This window comes from Gadus chalcogrammus, unplaced genomic scaffold, assembly GCF_026213295.1.
Source record: "Gadus chalcogrammus isolate NIFS_2021 unplaced genomic scaffold, NIFS_Gcha_1.0 GACHA167, whole genome shotgun sequence".
Lineage (NCBI taxonomy): Eukaryota > Metazoa > Chordata > Actinopteri > Gadiformes > Gadidae > Gadus > Gadus chalcogrammus.
In genome coordinates, this window is record NW_026613602.1 from 1,285 (window position 1) to 7,378 (window position 6,094).

Here is a 6,094-nt window from a genome sequence, read left to right on the forward strand (position 1 = left end):
GAAAACAAGTAAGTTGACTTCTCTCCCTCTGCAGACACTGACGTGCTTGCAAGTTGCAAGCTATAGGCTATCTGTTTCGAGTGCTACCGCGGTTGGGATGCACAGGTTTGACTAGGGCTACAGGTAGCCTTTACGGAGAGTAGAGATCCTCGTGCGATTCGTCATTTTCAAACCTTGAGAAAACGCACTTCAATCTACAAGGTGTATCACTGAAAATATACACAAAGTATGTGTCACAGCAATCAACTTAGGCCTACTGGTTTAATGAATGTGAATGAATGCTGTGATACACGAAAATCCGGAGAATTGTGCGATTCGCTTTCTCAGCACACTTGAACGTGAAATGTCCTCAACAGTGTGTGTCAAGGGTTCATCTTGTTTTCTTAGAACATTAGAAGCATGCAAGTGCGTTCCATTCGATCAGACACGTTTTATTTTCAGTTAGGCTACTGTATAATCAGTAAGACCACACCATAAACACATAAGCCCAACATTATACATAGATCATAGATAGGTCTCAGCATGAAATGGAGAACATTTGAAGTTGAACTTGACCACTGGTTTGACAGCCTGCACTCTGTGTGTCACTACATAATAACATCACTACATACAAGTAACAAACGCTCTAGCCAAATGTCATTAGAGCTACAGTTATTGAACATTCATGCAACAGCCTCAAGTGGCTTTACAAATGTGTTTTGTCTCTGCTCATTATGACAAACTAATTGTTCTGCAATCATTTTCCTGTCCAACAGATCCAGCTTGTGCTTTTGAACATAACACACGGTTACACTGTTGAGACATGTTTGTGTCATTGTACTTCGCATCCATGTTTTCAGCCTTCAGAGGCTGCTGAAGCTCCTTTCAGCTTTATCACACAGTGTGTGTGTGTGTGTGTGTGTGTGTGTGTGTGTGTGTGTGTGTGTGTGTGTGTGTGTGTGTGTGTGTGTGTGTGTGTGTGTGTGTGTGTGTGTGTGTGTGTGTGTGTGTGTGTGTCAAACAAACACACAATGAGTCATACACACACACACACACACACACACAGTGTATCTGCTCGCATTTCTTCCATTTTGTAGGCCTAGATGTATGTAAAAGTTCATATAATTGATCATCGCTATTTGGAATGATTATTTCTTCGCCTATTCCAGAACACCCCCACTTTTGGAAAGCTTGATACGCCCCTGATTGTGGTTTCGGATCAGTTTAATACTACAGTGTGCACAGTGATCTGGGAGCAGCTTTATGAGGCTGTGCTTCTGCATGGACATGTACAGCATCATAAATCCCCTGCATGTTAATGGGTTGATGTGCAATGAGATAGATGAACAGCAATGCTGAACAGTGCATGATACAGCCAGCACAGTTAAATGACACAAAGAAATAAATAACACTATTTATTTAGCTTCTATTTCTACTCAGGGAAGATTCAAAGTGAGCAATCAAACCCTGGTTGGATGTGTCATTTAGCCCTTTGAGTGTGGTGTATGTGATAATGCGTAGCATAGCTCAGGGCAGACATTGTAGGCATCAGCTCTAGCCAAAGGCCAGGTTCAATGAAGAGGACTGAAATATGTTCCCACCTGAATGGTGCTTTGGCTGTGCAGTTCACATGCACAGTTTGTCCACATGCACCTATTCATCCCCCAGCGATTGTAGCCGAGCTTCTTTTAGGTTTTAGATTTTAGATATGTTAAGTTTAAGTCTACCTTCCTTTTTTTACGTGAACTTGCCTCACTGTTTAAATAATGTCTGCCTCTGACTCATCAATTGTTTACTTATATTCCTCAGGGCCCGAAAGGACCAAGAGGTGAAAGGGTAAGCCACTATCAAACTCATTAATTATGACAAGATGCATGACAATGCCATGTTTGCTGGATAGAAACTTTCATGAAGTTTATCGGGTTGATATATGATGACGCCGATTGACCTTTCAACTTGAATAGGCCACACCCCTTTGTTTACATCAGGCACAGCCTAAAGCCCTCCGCTGTGATAATATAACAAATAATAATGGACCAATCTCTGCTGCACGACGGCTGAAAATAACCTGAACTACAAATATTTGTTGTATATTATTTTTTTCTGACTTTGGCTCACATATCCAGACCAAATTCATATTTATCTTTTCTAAACTTTATTAACAATAATAAAACAATTTAGTAAAAGGACATGACGCTTTTATTCAAGTTGAGACCAAACCGAGCTCCACAGCCGAACAGAGCTGGGACTCTGGCAGCGTCCCAGCAGACACGGTGGCTGTGTGTCAATCAGTGGTAATCAACGGAGACTAACCCAAGGCCTTCCTCCACAGGGACCCCAGGGCCCTGACGGGAGGGACGGCAGACCTGGCAACCCCGGCCCTGCTGGGCCCCCAGGACCCCCTGGCCTCGGCAGGAGTAAGTATCCTATAGGGGCCGACTTGGTCAACTGCTGGGTGGGGGGACTGAAGGTGGATGTTGGTTCTAAAATGTGACTGTGTGGGGGACTGAAGGTGGATGTTGGTTCTAAAGTGCTGCTGGGTGGGGGAACTGAAGATGGATGTTGGTTCTAAAGTGTTCCTAGGTGGGGGAACTGAATGTTGATGAAGGCCTCTCAGTAAATAAGGTTAACCGGCTGGTATATCCTATTGTAACCGTAAGGTATAGAAGCTACAGGAAGATGCTGATTTGCTGTTCATCTGTTTGATAAACGATCAAGCCCTTAAACTCACCTGACCCAAATTCTGGCACAATTATAGCAATGGAACAGACAATAACCTATGAATTAGAAAATAAGTATATTGTATTGTATGAATTTTTATATGCATATTTTGTCTCTTATTCTGGTTTTTATTTTTCATTCCAACAGAACTTTGCTGCTCAGTATGATCACAACAAAGGCGCTGATATTGGTCCCGGCCCCATGGTGAACACACACACACACACACACACACACACACACACACACACACACACACACACACACACACACACACACACACACACACACACACACACACACACACACACACACACACACACACACACACACACACATACAAACTCAGACACACACACACACACACACACATGCACAAACTCTGAGACACACACACCTGCAGTTTTGTGGTAACTCTCCAACAATAACACTATGTATTCACACATACACATCACCACACAGAACTACCAATAAGAACCCATCGAAGTCTGAAGACCTTTCCATGTCAGAGCACACCTGTCAAATAGGTTTCCGCTACAGTGTTCACTGTCATTCCCAATCCATGGATTATTCCCATGGAGTTCTGGGATTTATGCCACTTTATGGCATGCATTCTCACCTTAGCTTTCAGTCCAGTCAATGGACTCATCGTCAAAGAAATACTTCCACACATTTCTGGACTACTGTAAGTGTGGTTTTATAACACAAAACCCTTTCTGTTGTATAGCATTCTGTCCTCAGCGGCATATCTTACTCACAGCCCACAACATGCACAGCCACTGGTGTTGGACATTGCTGTTGTTTGACCTTTGATTTCTTTCCTCTATCTCCAGGGAATGATGGGAATGAAAGGCCAACCTGGACTTCCCGGCCCCCCTGTAAGTACCCCCTCACCACCACTCACACACACACACACACACACACACACACACACACACACACACACACACACACACACACACATAGCTAGTTGATTTATAGCATGCAATTCGTGGGGCTGACAATGTCCTGTTTTTTATGCTGCTAAGCTAGCAAGTGCTAACGTAGTAGTAAACAAACCCAAGTTCGACGCTGAAATGTTTCTATTTATTTTGTAGGGAGAAAGAGTGATAATCCCTTGAGTCCGGACTTTGTTCCATCTCTTTTCAACTACGTTCCATCTCCAGAGAAGAGGAAAAGAAAAATGAGACTGGAGGTTTTCAACAGACGACAGAGAGCAAAGCTACAGAAGATGGAGCAGACAAAGCTATCTGCGAAAGCCATCCCTCCCAGGTGAATATTTAAGTTCCTTAACCTGGTCAACCCCACTTCCATGGACTTGGGAAAATTATAAACCAATTTGTTTTTGTACAATTCATTGTAGGTTTAATAACACCCAATGAGCTAAAAAACATAACATCTGTGACTGGGCTGAAATCATCACACACCTATACCGACTTGCATTTGGCAGCCACTGACTATGCATGTGATTGTCACTGTCATTGTCAATATCCCTGTCATTGTCTTTCTATTCATTTATTTTATTACATTGTTTATTTATCATATACCGACTATAAAGCACTTTTGGATGTAAATGTGCTATACAAATACAATTTACTTACTTTCTTACTAACGAAAGCTAGTATACTGCAGAAAACAGAGAGTGACTGACAAAAGAATGACAAACTGTCATCAGTAGTGACAGTTTATACTACTTTTGTTTTCACCAGAGCATCAACAGATTGTCCCCAAGACTGCAACAAGGATCCTACTGCAGAGCAAAGTCCCACCACAGAGCCTTTGAAGGAATCTACCCATGAAGAACCTGGAAACGATGTCCAGCCTGTTCTCCATGAGGAGGATCCAGCAACCCCACCATGCACCACTGAAACCTGTGGTAAACGCGTCCAATCTCTTGAGCAAGAATGCCAAGCTCTGAGGACTGAAAATATGTTGTTGAAGGAAAAAAATGAATAGGACTACACTGAATGAGATGAGCTTGCATAACGATGATAAAAGGGTTCATACTCTCACTGGTTTATCAGCATTCTCCATTCTCATGACAATTTTTCATATTGTGGCTCCTTTTCTCCAACTTAAATCTAGTTTAACATGTTTTCAGCAGTACATGTTAACTTTAATTAAGCTTAGAATGAACTTGTCCTTTGAGTTTTTGGCTTTTTATTTTGACATTGACTCAACCACTGTTTCAAAGCTCTTCAAACACTGCATTAGTGTGATGCATTGTAGACTGGTGCCAAGTCTGGTGTTGTGGCCTGACAGAGAATACTTAAGAAAATCTCTTCCATACGCATTTCGAAACCGTAGCTTTGAAAAGACAGTTTGCATTATAGATTGTTTTGAAATATTTCTAGAGAAACCCAGTAGATTGCTAGCCAGTGCTCAGTGTTACTCATCATACAAATCACACCACACAATGAAATATTTAATTGCAATTTGCCCTCGAGGTTCCATTTGTTTCATTTCCGCTGGATGGGGAGGTCGCACAAGTGATAAGTTTATCACAGAACAAAGTGACTTTTTATCTCATTTGCTCCCAGGGGACGTAGTTTTAGCGGACAGAGGTTGTCTGGTTAAAGAGTCCATTGAGAGATGCCAAGCTGAATTAAAAATTCCAGCATTTACTCGTGGATAGAAGCAGTTAGATCCTGCTGACTTGGAGAACACCAGACGTCTAGCCTCTCTTAGGATACATATTGAAAGAGTGATAGGAGTTCTCCGTCAAAAGTACACAGTCTTGCAAAGCACTGTCCCCATATGTTTCACGGACATAGACAGGGAAAATGATGTGGCCTACCTTGACAAGATGGTGAGCGTGTGTTGTGCACTTACAAATGTGTCTGAATCTGTGGTGTCCTTCCAGTGATGGGGATGTACAGTACATTGAACTGATGTGACTGGCTACAGATGTGCTCAACCAGCAAATAAACCTTTGTGACTCACACTTCTTGCTTGCTTGTCGTGACATTATTTTTAATCACTCGCTATTCTGATGCGATCACATCGTTTCTCTTTGCAGATCAAGCTGCACATCCACCCATTCTAACTTGAGTTCCACCCAAACAGATATTTGTTCTGGTGTGTTTTTATGAATGACCCACCCATGTTTCATATCCCTGATTGCTACAGATATTTAATACAAATTATGGGGAAGAGAACAATATTGGTTTAACAACTGTTTATTCATAAATAACAGTACAGTATCAGCTACTACAAACAACTCATTTCACAGTCTCCTCACTAAGGTTTTCTTCTTTGGGCATTGATCACTTTTCGGCGGATGGGACATACCCACTGTTTTGGGACCCTTTTCATGCGAAGGCAGGTCTGGTGAAACTTTGGTAACACTTTATTTGAAGGTGTATACATAAGACTGTCATAAGACTGTCATTACACT

At 42.0% G+C, this 6,094-nt stretch overlaps 1 long non-coding RNA gene across 1 annotated transcript; it reads left to right on the forward strand.

Annotated features, from left to right (window-relative positions):
• Positions 1 to 2,830: 2,830 nt before the first annotated feature.
• LOC130379033 (uncharacterized) lies at positions 2,831 to 5,770 on the forward strand. Its single transcript, XR_008895077.1, has 4 exons — positions 2,831 to 2,904; positions 3,531 to 3,575; positions 3,795 to 3,969; positions 4,407 to 5,770. It is a non-coding gene; the product is annotated as an uncharacterized LOC130379033 (long non-coding RNA).
• Positions 5,771 to 6,094: the final 324 nt, after the last annotated feature.